This window comes from Pseudophryne corroboree, chromosome 1 (genome assembly GCF_028390025.1).
Source record: "Pseudophryne corroboree isolate aPseCor3 chromosome 1, aPseCor3.hap2, whole genome shotgun sequence".
Lineage (NCBI taxonomy): Eukaryota > Metazoa > Chordata > Amphibia > Anura > Myobatrachidae > Pseudophryne > Pseudophryne corroboree.
Genome location: NC_086444.1, coordinates 267,074,288 through 267,093,411, shown reverse-complemented (window position 1 = coordinate 267,093,411; position 19,124 = coordinate 267,074,288).

Here is a 19,124-nt window from a genome sequence, read left to right as displayed (position 1 = left end):
ATCTTTATTACCTTTTAATTATAACCATTCCATGCATGCTTCTAAGTTCTAAAAGCTTTTGAATAATCATTTCATATTGAAATATGAAAGATGCACAAAATATCCCCTTTTCCAGGGGAGGATAAACCGCGATGATTGAATATGCAGCAACATTTTGCATTCATCGAATTTCCTGATGGCAGAATTTGACACTCACCACATCTGTAAATGAATGGACCCCTTGTGACGACTCATCAGTTCACTGGGATCTATGGTATCGATAGGGCAGGAATTAAAATCCAAGAGGGACAAAAACCGTAAGAGTCAAAATCCACAGCAAAACAAGCAAAATGCTGCAGTTAAACGTGCAATGACACGAATAGTGCATAGAATAGCTTTTTACTCATTGCTAGATTCAACTTAATGGCATGAGAAACCCTAAACAGTATCAAATTATTAGACTCAGTGTCAGTGACCAAAAGGCCCCTGCATGCGGAAGGCAAGCTCAAACAGGAGCGTGACTTTGTGGACAGGGGGTGTGGCCTCATGAGAGCACTCATTACATTGCTAAAGGAGGCGCGGCCTCATAGCAAGCCCCTGGTTACCTCACTCTGGAAGTGCGCAGGCTGCCCTCGGAGGCTCTTCCAGCACTTCCGGCTCCTACACCCTACTTTGGATGCCTCGGTATCTGGCCAAAAAGAACGTTTTAGGTGAGGTGTTCAAACCCTACCTCTTGGCTCAAGTGCGTTATAACCTCACTGGTATAAATGTTTCAATGTGGCCATTTATAGTATTCATTCACCAGTAGAAAGAATATCATGCACAAAAATTCTCATACACCCTCCCATCCAAAGCACATACTACTGCTGTATGTACATGTTTAAGTGTGACTTTTCAATTAGTCATTCACATGAAAAAATACTGTATAATGCAACGTACTGTAGCTCTTTAAGCTCAAACATTTTTACCCTAGACTAAAAATTGGCAAACATGTCTACCTTGCTCAGATTAAGTTAATTTTTTTAGTATGTCTAAAGTTTGATTATTTATTGCAATTTTGGAGCTTTAAAACATATTTGATAAATCACTTTGAAATTATTTTGTATATCATCCCAATACATTGACTGCAGCAATGGGAGCAGGTGCCTTATATTGCAAGTAGGGATGAGCGGGTTCCTACCGAACATCACGTCCCGAGCCCGGATCTGAGTCTGGCTCGGGACTTCCCGCCAGACTCGGATCCCAGATCGAGGCAAAACATCATCATCCCACTGTTGGATTCTCGTGGGTTTTGAATTCTGTATAAAGAGCCGCCATTTTCACTCCGGACTTGGAAAGTGAGGGAGACAGATCTCTGTCTCTCTGTGAGTGGTGGCGTACCGTGTTGCTGCTGTACTGTGTTGTACTTTACTGATCTGGGGTGGTGTCCTGTGATGTTTGGGGTGCTGCTGTTTTGTGATGTACAGGGGTGCTGTTCTGGTGTGCTGTCCTGTGGTGTCCTGTGCTGTGAGGGGTGCTGCTGTCCTGTGCTGTACAGGGGTGCTGTCCTGTGCTGTTAGGGGTGCTGCTGTCTTGTGCTGTACATAGGTGTTGTACAGGGGTGCTGTACAAGGGTGCTGCAGTCCTGTACTGTACAGGGGTGCTGTCCGGTATGCTGTAAAAATAAAGGGGTGCTGTAAAAATAAAGGGGCACTGTTCTGTGTGCTGTAAAAATAAAGGGGTGCTGCCCTGTGAAATGGAGAACAAATATTTGGGGGAAAAAATAGTAAAAGATCAGGAACCACTTCCTAGTACTAGCGCTGAAGCTGCTGCCATCAGTCATGACATTGACGATGCAATTTCATAAACGTCGTCTGCTAAGGCTGATGCCCAATGTCATAGAGCACATGTAAAATCCAAGAAGCAAAAATGAATAACCAAAAAATAATAATTATCTGATGAGAAACGTAAAATTGGCAATATACCATTCACAACACGAAGTGGCAAGGACAGGCTAAGGCCTTGGCCTATGTTCATGACTGGTGGTGCAGCTTCTCATGAAGATGTAAGCCCTCCTCCCTCTCAAAAAGTAAAAAAAAAAATAAAGCTTGTTAAAGCACAGGAAACAACTGTGCATTCAGAGATATCACCAATCCACAAGGAGAGTCCAAGTGTGTCCGTGGTTGCAATGTCTAGGCCTGACCTTCCCAATACTGTATGGAAACAGGAGAATCCAACCACAATTTGCACACCCTCTGCAAGTGCTGGGAGGATCACCACAAGTCCAGTTGCTGATATTGAGATTGAAGATATCACTGTAGAAGTACACCAGGATGAGGAGGATATTGGTGTAGCTGGCACTGAGGAGGAAGTTGACAATGAGGATTCTAATGGTGATGTGGTTTGTTTGAATAAGGCATCTGTGGAGACAGTTGTTGGCCATGGGATGAAAAAGCCCATTGTCATGCCTGGGCAAATACAAAAATTAAAAAACACCTTTTCGGTGTGGAATTATTTCACTGTGAGGATGAGGATGTAAACACTGAAGGGGGTAAGGAATTGGAGGATGAGGATGAGGACGATATCTTGCTTCTGTAGAGCCAGTTTGTGCAAGGAGAGATTAATTGCTTCTTTTTTTGTGGGGGCCCAAACAAACCAATCATTTTAGCCACAGTCGTGTGGCAGACCCTGTCGCTGAAATGATTGTTTTTTTAAAGTGTGCAAGTTCTGTTTATACAACATAAGGGTGGGAGGGAAGGCCCAAGGACAATTCCATCTTGCATGTCTTTTCTTTGTCTGCCATATCATTCCAGGGGGGCTGCCCTATATGGGGTGCTGCCCCTCTGCCCTATCAGTCCAGGGGTACTGCCCCACTGTCAATTAAGTCCAGGGGTGCTGCTGCCTGTCTGCTGTGCTGTGTCATTCTCCAGGGGTGCTGCATATGCTGTACAAGTCCAGGGGTGCTGCCTATCTGCTGTATAATTCCAGTGGTGCTGCTGTACTTGATCCTAGGTTTAAACTAATGCCTAGAGCAGAATATAAAACAAACTTCAACATCACAACCAGATTTGTGAAAACATATAGCCACAAAGGTGAAAATGGAAATTTCAAGATTTTTCCAATAAAGTGGGGAGAGACCACATTTGTGGCCAAAGTCAGTCAGACTCAGAAGAGACAGAATCATAATCCATCAGAACGTGACATGGCAACATCTCCTACTTCATTTTCTCTTGTAACTGCTGGAGAAAACTAGATTTTCCAAATACGCCTATGTCTATATGTCTGCCATATAATTCCAGGGGTACCCTGTCTGAACCCACTCATCTGTAGTAGATATATCTTCTAGTGTGTACTGTGTACCCAGCATTACAGAGAGGTTCTTCTTAATTATTTCATGTTAGGGACTGAAATGAATGGCTCCAATTAGTCAACCTTAATTTTTATTTATTATTAATGTTCCACATTTTGGGATTATTTACAAAATGCGTATTTGTTGTACAGGGTTCTTTTCCTTGATTTTGTAAATGTTTTCTCCTTAATAAATGTACAATGGGGGTAATTCTGAGTTGATCGCAGCAGGATTTTGTTAGCAGTTGGGCAAAACCATGTGCACTGCAGGGGAGGCAGATATAACATGTGCAGAGAGAGTTAGATTTCGGTGTGGTGTGTTCAATCTGCAATCTAAATTGCAGTGTAAAAAAAAGCAGCCAGTATTTACCCTGCACAGAAACAAAATAACTCACCCAAATCTAACTCTCTCTGCACATGTTATATCTGCCTCCCCTGCAGTGCACATGGTTTTGCCCAACTGCTAACAAAAATCCTGCTGCGATCAACTCAGAATTACCCCCAATGTAAGGGCTGCGTAGGGTTATCGCAAGACATCGCGGTGTTAGAAGAACAAAATTTCAGTGATTTTACATTGCAAAATTAAATCTCCGCTTTCCATTGCACTGCAGCACTAGATTGGCCAGGAGCTCCTGTGAGGCACAAACAGTTACTGAATAAGGGCCCAGTATGGAGTCTCATGGTTGCTTGCCATGCTGAAGCATGCTGGTGGCACAGAGGTTAGCATTGCTTCCTCCCAAAGTCCTACTTGTAGTATGAAATAAGTTTCAACTGTAGAGTGGTAAACTCTACTAGGGCAGGGGCTCAATAAAAAAAAATTCACTGCACAGTCCTGCTTAGTACTGTACCGAACCCACCTGAACTGAACTTGCTCGACCCGGGGCTGCTGTGGGGGCTCACGAGGGGCTGAAAAAACATCTAAGGTGCTGCTTTACTTTAAAATAAAATATGAATAAAATAAACAAGACACAGGTATGCTTACATGCATGTAATTTGGACACACATGTATGCTCACATGTGTGTATCTGGGAGCTGTGAAAAACGAAAATAATGCATCTGCCACAAAATATGTAAATAAAAATGCAATAAAAAAAATGGAAAAGAAGAAAGCTACGAGATTTTCACAAAATAAGTCTCCAGACTCCATGGAGAAGAAAATATCTAATCTTGATCCTGTGGCATATAACCAGTTTATTTGCATCCCAGCATTAAATCTGAGATTATTGTTATACCTGAAAATGGAGAAGGGGGTACAAATTTGGAGGCTTTGGCCCCTAGTTTTTCAGTTTGTCCGGTAATGTGGTAATTATACATTTGATTTGTTAAAGTCCTTTCTGTCCCACATCAAGTAGAAGTGGAGGTGAAAGCTTGTGTGTTGTTCCTGAATGTGTGTGCCTTTCTAATTTTTAATCACCTTCTTGATAGAGATGTGCGGCTGGCACTTTTTGTGTTTTGTGTTTTGGTTTCGGTTCTAATTCCACTTTTATTGTTTTGGTTTTGGCTTGGTTTTGCCAAAACCACCCTTTCGTGTTTTGGTTTTGATATTGGATCTGGATTATTTTTGAAAAAACATAAAAACAGCTATGTTTTTTCCTACGGTATTATTAACGGTATTATTAACCTCAATAACATTAATTCCATTCATTTCCAGTCTATTCGGAACACCTCATACCTCACAATATTGTTTTTAGGCCAAAAGGTTGCACCGAGGTGGCTGTATGACTAAGCTAAGCGACACAAGTGTGCAGCACAAACACCTGGCCCATCTAGGAGTGGCACTGCAGTGGCAGACAGGATGGCAGATTTAAAAAATAGGCCCCAAACAGCACATGATGGAAAGAAGAAAAAGAGGTGCAATGAGGTCGCTGGATGACTAAGATAAGCGACACAAGTGTGCGGCACAAACACCTGGCCCATCTAGGAGTGGCACTGCAGTGGCAGACAGGATGGCACAAAAAAAACTGGGCCCCAAACAGCACATCATCCAAAGAAGAAAAAGAGGTGCAAGATGGAATTGTCCTTGGACCCTCCCACCCACCCTTATGTTGTATAAACAGGACATGCACACTTTAACAAACCAATCATTTCAGGGTCTGCCACATGACTGTGGCTGAAATGACTGGTTTGTTTGGGCCCCCACCAAAAAAGAAGCTATCAATCTATCCTTGCACAAACTGGCTCTACAGAGGCAAGATGTCGACCTCATCCTCCAATTCCTCAACCCATTCACTGTGTACATCCTCATTCTCACAGAGTATTAATTCGTCCCCACTGGAATCCATCATCACAGGTCCCTGTGTACTTTCTGGAGGCAATTGCTGGTCAAGGACTTTATAATTTATTTTGATGAACATTATCTTCTCCACATTTAGTGGAAGTAACCTCCTACGCCGATCGCTGACAAGGTTACCAGCTACAGAAAGCACTCTTTCGGATAACACACTGGAGGGGGGGCAAATTAGGTAAAATAAAGCCAGTTTGAGCAAGGGCATCCAAATTGCCTCTTTTTCCTGCCAGTATACATATGTCCGTCTGACATGCCTACTTGGATGCTGTCACTCATATAATCCTCCACCATTCTTTCAATGGTGACAGAATCATATGCAGTGACAGTAGACATGTCAGTAATCATTGGCAGGTCCTTCAGTCTGGACCAGATGTCACCACTCTCTCCTGACTGCCCTGCATCACCGCCAGCGGGTGGGCTAGGAAATCTTATCCTTTTCCTTGCAGCCCCAGTGGCGGGAGAAATTGAAGGACGAGCGGTTGATGGGTCACATTCCGCTTGAGTTGACAATTTACTCAGCAGCAGCTCTTTGCACCTCTGCAGACTTGTTTCTGCCGGAAAGAGAGATACAAGGTAGGCTTTAAACCTAGGATCGAGCACGGTGGCCAAAATGTAGTGCTCTGATTACAACAGATTGACCACCCTTGATTCCTGGCAAAGCGAATGAAGGGCTCCATCCACAAGTCCCACATACTTTGCAGAATCGCTCCATCTTAGCTCCTCCTTCAATTTCTCCAGCTACTTCTGCAAAAGCCTGATGAGGGGAATGACCTGACTCAAGCTGGCAGTGTCTGAACTTACTTCACGTGTGGCAAGTTCGAAGGGTTGAAGGGTTGCACAAGACGGAAATCATTCTCCACTGCGCTTGAGTCAGGTGCATTACCCCTCCTTTTCCTATATCATAGGTGGATGTATAGGCTTGAATGGCCTTTTGCTGCTCCTCCATCCTCTGAAGCATATAGAGTGTTGAATTCCACCTCGTTACCACCTCTTGCTTCAGTTGATGGCAGGGCAGGTTCAGGTGTGTTTGCTGGCGCTCCAGTCTTCGGCACGCGGTGGCCGGCAACTTTTCGGGCCACCGATAGCAGCTCCTGCACACCCCTGTCATTTTTCAAAAAATTCTGCACCACCAAATTAATTCTGTGTGCAAAACATGGGACGTGCTGGAATTTGCCCAGATGTAATGCACGCACAATATTGATGGCGTTGTCCGATATCACAAATCCCCAGGAGAGCCCAATTGGGGGTAAGCCATTCTGCAATGATGTTCCTCAGTTTCTGTAAGAGGTTATCAGCTGTGTGCCTCTTACGGAAAGCGGTGATACATAGCATAGCCTGCCTAGGAACGAGTTGGCGTTTGCGAGATGCTACTACTGGTGCCGCTGCTGTTGTTGCTGCGGGAGGCCATACATCTACCCAGTGAGCTGTTATAGTCATATAGTCCTTATTCTGCCTTGTTCCACTTGTCCACATGTCCGTGGTTAAGTGGACACTGGATACAACCGCATTTTGTAGGACACTGGTGACTCTTTCTGACGTTTGTGTACATTCTCGGTATCGCCTGCCTAGAGAAGTGGAACCTAGATGGGAATTGATACAGGGGACACAGTACCTCAAACAATTCTCTAAGTCCCACTGAACTAATAGCGGAAACCGGACGCACGTCTAACACCAACATAGCTGTCAAGGCCTCAATTATCCGCTTTGCAAAAGGATGACTGCTGCCATATTTCATCTTCCTCACAAAGGACTGTTGGACAGTCAATTGCTTACTGGAAGTAGCACAAGTGGTCTTCCGACTTCCCCTCTGGGATGATGATCGACTCCCAGCAGCAACAACAGCAGCGGCAGCAACAGCAGGCATTCCACTCAAGTATCCTTGACACTGAATTCTGATGAATGCGCAGCAGGTGACGTATAAGGGAGGATGTTCCGAGGTGGTTAACATCCTTACCCCTACTTATTACAGATTGACAGATGCAACAGATGGCTTGACACCTGTTGTTGGATTTGTGGAGAAATAATTCCACACCGAAGAGGTGGTTTTTTGGTAGTTTGCCCAGACATCACAATGGGCTTCTTCATCCCACGGACAACAGGTGTCTCCCCCGGTGCCTTACTTAAACAAACCACATCACCATCAGAATCCTCATCGTCAACTACCTCCTCAGCGCCAGCAACACCCATATCCTCATCCTGGTGTACTTCAACAGTGACATCTTCAATTTCAATATCAGGAACTGGAGTGTTGGTGCTCCTTTCAGCACTTGCAGGGGGCGTGCAAATGGTGGAAGGAGCCTCCTCTTCCCGTCCAGTGTTGGGAAGGTCAGGCATTGCAACCACCGACACACTTGGACTCTCCTTGGGAATTGTGATACCATCTCAGAACGCACAGTTCTTTTCTGTGCTCTTTCCAGCTTAACTCTTTTAATTTTTCTAGCGGGAGGATGATGGCTTCCATCGTCATGTGAAGCTGGCAACAAAAATTTGGCAGAGAGATAGAGGCGCTCCTGATGAGTGAAAAGACCTGCTGCCTCTCCCTTACACCACTGGATTAATCCCAAAAATAATCCAAAAAGATAGAGCTTGAAAAAAGGAATTCTGGGTGTAGGAAATTGGCGCTGGAAGGGAGGTGGGGGAGTGAAGCTGATGGTTCAGCTGGGAGATTATGGTTTTAAATGAGCAAAAGGAATACTTATCTGAATGATTTCTCTGTAAGTTTCTGGACCTTTGGGGGGAGATATCTTTCCTCCAGGATCCGTGAGGTCATACGCAGTAGAGGTATGGAAAAAACAAATAAAGGATTTTTTGAGTAGAAAATCCTCAAAAGAAATGTGAAGAAAAATTGTATATGTATATATGCGTTTTGTGATGACTAGTACAAGATGTTTTCAGGTAAGATGATCGTACCTCACTTACACAAAGTGAGCGAGGTATACAGCATATAAAGGTTTCTTTTACATGCAAGTGGGTGGCGTACCTAACTTACAATAAAGAATGGTGACATAAACACATCATGGTATCTTTGTATGCTGAGCTGCGTACCGGTACTCACTGAAAGATGCGTATTTCGTCTGCACATCAAGGTATCTTTATCCAAGGCGTGTTCTTATTAAAGCACCCATATATATAAAAAGGGATTTATTGGATAAAAACAAAAGGGTTTACACACGTAAGGAATGTTGACCACAAGGAAGGAGAGCTGCCAGACAGGGGAACTTGTAGGACCATCAAAGGACAGATCCACCAGGCCTGGTACCAATAGGACTGAATAATAAAAGTATAAATGAATCTAGATGGTCGTACCTTTCCCCAGTCGTGCAGATGGCAATCCAAGTGACAAGGATCCTCTTTCCATCCAACGCGTTTCGAGATAGCTCTCTTTATCAAGGCCTTGATAAAGAGAGCTATCTCGAAACGCGTTGGATGGAAAGAGGATCCTTGTCACTTGGATTGCCATCTGCACGACTGGGGAAAGGTACGACCATCTAGATTCATTTATACTTTTATTATTCAGTCCTATTGGTACCAGGCCTGGTGGATCTGTCCTTTGATGGTCCTACAAGTTCCCCTGTCTGGCAGCTCTCCTTCTTTGTGGTCAACATTCCTTACGTGTGTAAACCGTTTTGTTTTTATCCAATAAATCCCTTTTTATATATATGGGTGCTTTAATAAGAACACGCCTTGGATAAAGATACCTTGATGTGCAGACGAAATACGCATCTTTCAGTGAGTACAGGTACGCAGCTCAGCATACAAAGATACCATGATGTGTTTATGTCACCATTCTTTATTATAAGTTAGGTACGCCACCCACTTGCATGTAAAAGAAACCTTTATATGCTGTATACCTCGCTCACTTTGTGTAAGTGAGGTACGATCATCTTACCTGAAAACATCTTGTACTAGTTAGAGATGAGCGCCTGAAATTTTTCGGGTTTTGTGTTTTGGTTTTGGGTTCGGTTCCGCGGCCGTGTTTTGGGTTCGACCGCGTTTTGGCAAAACCTCACCGAATTTTTTTTGTCGGATTCGGGTGTGTTTTGGATTCGGGTGTTTTTTTAAAAAAACACTAAAAAACAGCTTAAATCATAGAATTTGGGGGTCATTTTGATCCCATATTATTATTAACCTCAAAAACCATAATTTCCACTCATTTTCAGTCTATTCTGAATACCTCACACCTCACAATATTATTTTTAGTCCTAAAATTTGCACCAAGGTCGCTGGATGACTAAGCTAAGCGACACTAGTGGCCGACACAAACACCTGGGCCATCTAGGAGTGGCACTGCAGTGTCACGCAGGATGTCCCTTCCAAAAAACCCTCCCCAATCAGCACATGACGCAAAGAAAAAAAGAGGCGCAATGAGGTAGCTGACTGTGTGAGTAAGATAAGCGACCCTAGTGGCCGACACAAACACCAGGCCCATTTAGGAGTGGCACTGCAGTGTCACGCAGGATGTCCCTTCCAAAAAACCCTCCCCAATCAGCACATGACGCAAAGAAAAAAAGAGGCGCAATGAGGTAGCTGACTGTGTGAGTAAGATTAGCGACCCTAGTGGCCGACACAAACACCGGGCCCATTTAGGAGTGGCACTGCAGTGTCACGCAGGATGTCCCTTCCAAAAAACCCTCCCCAATCAGCACATGACGCAAAGAAAAAAAGAGGCGCAATGAGGTAGCTGACTGTGTGAGTAAGATTAGCGACCCTAGTGGCCGACACAAACACCGGGCCCATTTAGGAGTGGCACTGCAGTGTCACGCAGGATGTCCCTTCCAAAAAACCCTCCCCAATCAGCACATGACGCAAAGAAAAAAAGAGGCGCAATGAGGTAGCTGACTGTGTGAGTAAGATTAGCGACCCTAGTGGCCGACACAAACACCGGGCCCATTTAGGAGTGGCACTGCAGTGTCACGCAGGATGTCCCTTCCAAAAAACCCTCCCCAATCAGCACATGACGCAAAGAAAAAAAGAGGCGCAATGAGGTAGCTGACTGTGTGAGTAAGATTAGCGACCCTAGTGGCCGACACAAACACCGGGCCCATTTAGGAGTGGCACTGCAGTGTCACGCAGGATGTCCCTTCCAAAAAACCCTCCCCAATCAGCACATGACGCAAAGAAAAAAAGAGGCGCAATGAGGTAGCTGACTGTGTGAGTAAGATTAGCGACCCTAGTGGCCGACACAAACACCGGGCCCATTTAGGAGTGGCACTGCAGTGTCACGCAGGATGTCCCTTCCAAAAAACCCTCCCCAATCAGCACATGACGCAAAGAAAAAAAGAGGCGCAATGAGGTAGCTGACTGTGTGAGTAAGATTAGCGACCCTAGTGGCCGACACAAACACCGGGCCCATTTAGGAGTGGCACTGCAGTGTCACGCAGGATGTCCCTTCCAAAAAACCCTCCCCAATCAGCACATGACGCAAAGAAAAAAAGAGGCGCAATGAGGTAGCTGACTGTGTGAGTAAGATTAGCGACCCTAGTGGCCGACACAAACACCGGGCCCATTTAGGAGTGGCACTGCAGTGTCACGCAGGATGTCCCTTCCAAAAAACCCTCCCCAAACAGCACATGACGCAAAGAAAAATAAAAGAAAAAAGAGGTGCAAGATGGAATTGTCCTTGGGCCCTCCCACCCACCCTTATGTTGTATAAACAAAACAGGACATGCACACTTTAACCAACCCATCATTTCAGTGACAGGGTCTGCCACACGACTGTGACTGATATGACGGGTTGGTTTGGACCCCCCCCAAAAAAGAAGCAATTAATCTCTCCTTGCACAAACTGGCTCTACAGAGGCAAGATGTCCACCTCATCATCACCCTCCGATATATCACCGTGTACATCCCCCTCCTCACAGATTATCAATTCGTCCCCACTGGAATCCACCATCTCAGCTCCCTGTGTACTTTGTGGAGGCAATTGCTGCTGGTCAATGTCTCCGCGGAGGAATTGATTATAATTCATTTTAATGAACATCATCTTCTCCACATTTTCTGGATGTAACCTCGTACGCCGATTGCTGACAAGGTGAGCGGCGGCACTAAACACTCTTTCGGAGTACACACTTGTGGGAGGGCAACTTAGGTAGAATAAAGCCAGTTTGTGCAATGGCCTCCAAATTGCCTCTTTTTCCTGCCAGTATAAGTATGGACTGTGTGACGTGCCTACTTGGATGCGGTCACTCATATAATCCTCCACCATTCTTTCAATGGTGAGAGAATCATATGCAGTGACAGTAGACGACATGTCCGTAATCGTTGTCAGGTCCTTCAGTCCGGACCAGATGTCAGCATCAGCAGTCGCTCCAGACTGCCCTGCATCACCGCCAGCGGGTGGGCTCGGAATTCTGAGCCTTTTCCTCGCACCCCCAGTTGCGGGAGAATGTGAAGGAGGAGATGTTGACAGGTCGCGTTCCGCTTGACTTGACAATTTTCTCACCAGCAGGTCTTTCAACCCCAGCAGACTTGTGTCTGCCGGAAAGAGAGATCCAAGGTAGGCTTTAAATCTAGGATCGAGCACGGTGGCCAAAATGTAGTGCTCTGATTTCAACAGATTGACCACCCGTGAATCCTTGTTAAGCGAATTAAGGGCTCCATCCACAAGTCCCACATGCCTAGCGGAATCGCTCCGTGTTAGCTCCTCCTTCAATGTCTCCAGCTTCTTCTGCAAAAGCCTGATGAGGGGAATGACCTGACTCAGGCTGGCAGTGTCTGAACTGACTTCACGTGTGGCAAGTTCAAAGGGCATCAGAACCTTGCACAACGTTGAAATCATTCTCCACTGCGCTTGAGAAAGGTGCATTCCACCTCCTATATCGTGCTCAATTGTATAGGCTTGAATGGCCTTTTGCTGCTCCTCCAACCTCTGAAGCATATAGAGGGTTGAATTCCACCTCGTTACCACTTCTTGCTTCAGATGATGGCAGGGCAGGTTCAGTAGTTTTTGGTGGTGCTCCAGTCTTCTGTACGTGGTGCCTGTACGCCGAAAGTGTCCCGCAATTTTTCTGGCCACCGACAGCATCTCTTGCACGCCCCTGTCGTTTTTTAAATAATTCTGCACCACCAAATTCAAGGTATGTGCAAAACATGGGACGTGCTGGAATTTGCCCATATTTAATGCACACACAATATTGCTGGCGTTGTCCGATGCCACAAATCCACAGGAGAGTCCAATTGGGGTAAGCCATTCCGCGATGATCTTCCTCAGTTGCCGTAAGAGGTTTTCAGCTGTGTGCGTATTCTGGAAACCGGTGATACAAAGCGTAGCCTGCCTAGGAAAGAGTTGGCGTTTGCGAGATGCTGCTACTGGTGCCGCCGCTGCTGTTCTTGCGGCGGGAGTCCATACATCTACCCAGTGGGCTGTCACAGTCATATAGTCCTGACCCTGCCCTGCTCCACTTGTCCACATGTCCGTGGTTAAGTGGACATTGGGTACAGCTGCATTTTTTAGGACACTGGTGACTCTTTTTCTGAGGTCTGTGTAAATTTTCGGTATCGCCTGCCTAGAGAAATGGAACCTAGATGGTATTTGGTACCGGGGACACAGTACCTCCAACAAGTCTCTAGTTGGCTCTGCAGTAATGATGGATACCGGAACCACGGTTCTCACCACCCAGGATGCCAAGGCCTCAGTTATCCGCTTTGCAGTAGGATGACTGCTGTGATATTTCATCTTCCTTGCAAAGGACTGTTGGACAGTCAATTGCTTGGTGGAAGTAGTAAAAGTGGTCTTACGACTTCCCCTCTGGGATGACCATCGACTCCCAGCAGCAACAACAGCAGCGCCAGCAGCAGTAGGCGTTACACGCAAGGATGCATCGGAGGAATCCCAGGCAGGAGAGGACTCGTCAGAATTGCCAGTGACATGGCCTGCAGGACTATTGGCATTCCTGGGGAAGGAGGAAATTGACACTGAGGGAGTTGGTGGGGTGGTTTGCGTGAGCTTGGTTACAAGAGGAAGGGATTTACTGGTCAGTGGACTGCTTCCGCTGTCACCCAAAGTTTTTGAACTTGTCACTGTCTTATTATGAATGCGCTGCAGGTGACGTATAAGGGAGGATGTTCCGAGGTGGTTAACGTCCTTACCCCTACTTATTACAGCTTGACAAAGGGAACACACAGCTTGACACCTGTTGTCCGCATTTCTGTTGAAATACCTCCACACCGAAGAGCTGATTTTTTTGGTATTTTCACCTGGCATGTCAACGGCCATATTCCTCCCACCGACAACAGGTGTCTCCCCGGGTGCCTGACTTAAACAAACCACCTCACCATCAGAATCCTCCTTGTCAATTTCCTCCCCAGCGCCAGCAACACCCATATCCTCCTCATCCTGGTGTACTTCAACACTGACATCTTCAATCTGACTATCAGGAACTGGACTGCGGGTGCTCCTTCCAGCACTTGCAGGGGGCGTGCAAATGGTGGAAGGCGCATGCTCTTCACGTCCAGTGTTGGGAAGGTCAGGCATCGCAACCGACACAATTGGACTCTCCTTGTGGATTTGGGATTTCGAAGAATGCACAGTTCTTTGCTGTGCTTTTGCCAGCTTGAGTCTTTTCATTTTTCTAGCGAGAGGCTGAGTGCTTCCATCCTCATGTGAAGCTGAACCACTAGCCATGAACATAGGCCAGGGCCTCAGCCGTTCCTTGCCACTCCGTGTGGTAAATGGCATATTGGCAAGTTTACGCTTCTCCTCCGACAATTTTATTTTAGGTTTTGGAGTCCTTTTTTTACTGATATTTGGTGTTTTGGATTTGACATGCTCTGTACTATGACATTGGGCATCGGCCTTGGCAGACGACGTTGCTGGCATTTCATCGTCTCGGCCATGACTAGTGGCAGCAGCTTCAGCACGAGGTGGAAGTGGATCTTGATCTTTCCCTAATTTTGGAACCTCAACATTTTTGTTCTCCATATTTTAATAGGCACAACTAAAAGGCACCTCAGGTAAACAATGGAGATGGATGGATACTAGTATACAATTATGGATGGACTGCCGAGTGCCGACACAGAGGTAGCCACAGCCGTGAACTACCGTACTGTACTGTGTCTGCTGCTAATATAGACTGGTTGATAAAGAGATGTAGTAGTATGTATGTATAAAGAAGAAAGAAAAAAAAACCACGGGTAGGTGGTATACAATTATGGACGGACTGCCGAGTGCCGACACAGAGGTAGCCACAGCCGTGAACTACCGTACTGTACTGTGTCTGCTGCTAATATAGACTGGTTGATAAAGAGATGTCCTAGTATGTATGTATAAAGAATAAAGAAAAAAAAACCACGGTTAGGTGGTATACAATTATGGACGGACTGCCGAGTGCCGACACAGAGGTAGCCACAGCCGTGAACTACCGTACTGTACTGTGTCTGCTGCTAATATAGACTGGTTGATAAAGAGATGTCGTAGTATGTATGTATGAAGAAGAAAGAAAAAAAAACCACGGTTAGGTGGTATACAATTATGGACGGACTGCCGAGTGCCGACACAGAGGTAGCCACAGCCGTGAACTACCGTACTGTACTGTGTCTGCTGCTAATATAGACTGGTTGATAAAGAGATGTCGTAGTATGTATGTATAAAGAAGAAAGAAAAAAAAACCACGGGTAGGTGGTATACAATTATGGATGGACTGCCGAGTGCCGACACAGAGGTAGCTACAGCCGTGAACTACCGTACTGTGTCTGCTGCGACTGGATGATAAATAATGATATAAAAAATATATATATGTCACTACTGCAGCCGGACAGGTATATATATTATATAATGACGGACCTGCTGGACACTGTGTGTCAGCAGAATGAGTTTTTTATAGAATAAAAAAAAAAACACCACACAAGTGAAGTCACACGACGAGTGTTTAACTTTTTCAGGCAATCACAATATAGTATACTACTAACTATACTGGTGGTCAGTGTGGTCAGGTCACTGGTCAGTCACACTGGCAGTGGCACTCCTGCAGCAAAAGTGTGCACTGTTTAATTTTAATATAATATGTACTCCTGGCTCCTGCTATAACCTATAACTGGCACTGCAGTGCTCCCCAGTCTCCCCCACAATTATAAGCTGTGTGAGCTGAGCACAGTCAGATATATAATATATACATAGATGATGCAGCACACTGGGCTGAGCAGTGCACACAGATATGGTATGTGACTGTCTTGTACTCCTGGCTCCTGCTATAACCTATTACTGGCACTGCAGTGCTCCCCAGTCTCCCCCACAATTATAAGCTGTGTGAGCTGAGCACAGTCAGATATATAATATATACATAGATGATGCAGGCATGCAGCACACTGGGCTGAGCAGTGCACACAGATATGGTATGTGACTGAGTCACTGTGTGTACCGTTTTTTTCAGGCAGAGAACGGATATATTAAATAAAACAACTGCACTGCTGGTGGTCACTGTGGTCAGTCACTAAACTCTGCACTCTCTTCTACAGTATCAGCCTCAGGTCAATCTCTCTCTCTCTCTCCTAATCTAAATGGAGAGGACGCCAGCCACGTCCTCTCCCTATCAATCTCAATGCACGTGTGAAAATGGCGGCGACGCGCGGCTCCTTATATAGAATCCGAGTCTCGCGAGAATCCGACAGCGTCATGATGACGTTCGGGCGCGCTCGGGTTAACCGAGCAAGGCGGGAAGATCCGAGTCGCTCGGACCCGTGAAAAAAAACATGAAGTTCGTGCGGGTTCGGATTCAGAGAAACCGAACCCGCTCATCTCTTGTACTAGTCATCACAAAACGCATATATACATATATATTTTTTCTTCACATTTCTTTTGAGGATTTTCTACTCAAAAAATCCTTTATTTGTTTTTTCCATACCTCTACTGCGTATGACCTCACGGATCCTGGAGGAAAGATATCTCCCCCCAAAGGTCCAGAAACTTACCGAGAAATCATTCAGATAAGTATTCCTTTTGCTCATTTAAAACCATAATCTCCCAGCTGAACCATCAGCTTCACTCCCCCACCTCCCTTCCAGCGCCAATTTCCTACACCCACACTTCCTTTTTTCAAAGTCATGTGAAGCTGAACCACTAGTCATGAACATAGGCCTCAGCCGTTCCTTGCCACTCCGTGTCATAAATGACATATTGGCAAATTTACGCTTCTCCTCAGACCATTTAAGAATTTTTTTTTTGTTTCTTTTTACTGAACTTTGGCTTTTTGGATTTTACATGCCCTCTACTATCAATATGGGCATCGGCCTTGGCAGACGACGTTGATGGCATTTCATCGTCTATGTCATGGCTAGCGGCAGCAGCTTCAGCACTAGGAGGAAGTGGTTCTTGATCTTTCCCTATTTTATCCTCCAAATGTTTGTACCCCATTATTTTTCTGGAGTTATATAACACAATATGCGGCACAGGAATGACTGATGACTGATGGCCAGGACACTACCACTGGTCTGACTTAGCACAACACAGCAAAACTGTGAGGGACTTGTGGTTGTCATTATTCTTATTATATTAATACTGTAGCAGTGGACATATAGCAGCAGCGTATACCACTGTGACTGCCTGGTCACTGGAATGACTGATGGCCAGGACACTACCACTGGTCTGATGCAACACAACACAACAACACTGTGAGGGACTTGTTGTTGTTGTTGTTGTTGTTATTATTATTATTATTATTATTATTATACATCAGCATTGGACATATAGCAGCAGTGTATACAACTGTGACTGCCTGGTCACTGGAATGACTGATGGCCAGGACACTACCACTGGTCTGATGCAGCACAAAACAGCAACACTGTGAGGGACTTGCTGCATACTCAGAGGCTGTGCATAAATATGCAAAAGACGCAGAAGGCATCTTATGCTAAAAGACACTCACTGCCGGCTTCTTTGTGATTCACTGTTGTTTCCATAGATGCATCATCACATCAATTGCTGGAACATCGTTTGGCCATCAGACATCTGAGTAACCTAGTTACTCAGGATGTCTGGCAAAACTATACATCCAAGGATGCAACCACTGGCTTCGACACTGCCAGAAAACATGGTCGACATGCCCCTGTTTTCTGGAACACTCCCGACTGCTGCTGCCAAATGCCAGTAGCATGTCAGTGATGCTGCACCTTTCGAGGCACTGCAATTAAAGTTGCAGGACCAGATCTGTACATGTGCAGTGCAGTTCCAAAACCATCGGAGAATAGCTAGAATATCGAATTAGTGTCCACATCTGAATCAGCCCCATAGCCTTTAATACAAATCTGTTCCTTTCTGGACCTGCTGTAATCATCTATTTCCATTATTGTAATACAGATTTATAGTATAATTAATAGTAGTATATAATAGCTAAGACCAGTGGTGTAACTAGAACTTTGAGGGCCCCATAGCAAAATCTTGAAAGACCCCCACCCCTCCCCCAATCATTGTCACTACAATGCCTCTTACGGTAAGGGGAGTGAGAGAGAGACAACGAGGATGTCAGAAGGAGATAAAGAGAGAGAGGAGCAAGAAAGAGAGGGGGAGAGAGAGAGGGGGAGTTTCATATAAATAGAGGTAATAAGAGAAAGAGAGAGGAGCGAGAAAGAGTGTCAGGGAGAAAGAGGAGTTAGCAGAGAATTTAGAGAGAGAGGGCATCAGGTAGAGAGAGAGAGTGTCAGAGGGAGAGATAGAGTGTCAGGGAGGGAGAGCAAAAGAGAGGGTGCAAGAGAAGAGTGAGTGTCAGGGAGAGAGAGAACGAGAAAGAGGGTGTCAGGGAAAGAAAGTCAGGGAGAAAGAGAGAGACACTATCAGTGAGGGAGAAACAGTGCAAGTGGAGAGAGGGAGAGAGAGAGAGAGAGAGAGAGAGGGACTGTGCCAGGAAGGGAGAGCGGGAGGAGGGGGAGAGAGACAATGCCAGGCAGAGAGAGAGGGAGGGAGAGACCGTTCCAGGGAGAGAGACAGTATCATGGAGACAGAGAGAAACAGTGCCAGGGAGAGCGAGAGACAGTGTCAGAGAGAGAGGTAGACAGACAGTGCCAGGGAGAGAGAGAGTGTTAGGGAGAAAGAGAGGGAGGGTGAGAGACAGTATGAGAGAGAGAGGGCAAGAGAGACAGTGTCAGGGAGAGGGGGAGAAAAAGAGTAGCAAGAGATAAACGTTCAGGGAGGGAGAGTGGGTAGAGAGAGGGGGAGGGGGAGTGAGCAGGAGATACATTACCTGCTACAGCAGAAGTCTCTGATAGGGGCTGGTACTTCACTGCGTTAGGCCATGCCCCCTAAATTCCCACGGATCGTGGCACTGCACTGCTCTGCTGCTCGGAGTCTGCCAAGTAGGGCACCGTCATCCCCCTGCCACATCCTCCATGCGGCTGCAGGGGGTGTGCTATCAGCGGAGGCCATTCATCATGTGGGCAGTGGTGGAGGGGGAGTGGCGGGCCTTTGAGGCAGCCCATGACTGGGTTCAGGGGGAGCAGCGAGCCCTGGAAGCAACCAGGGCCCCAAAGCAGCTGCACCCCCTTTACCCACGGTAGTTACACCACTGGCTGAGACTCAAGTTATGTGCAGCATGATTAACGATAC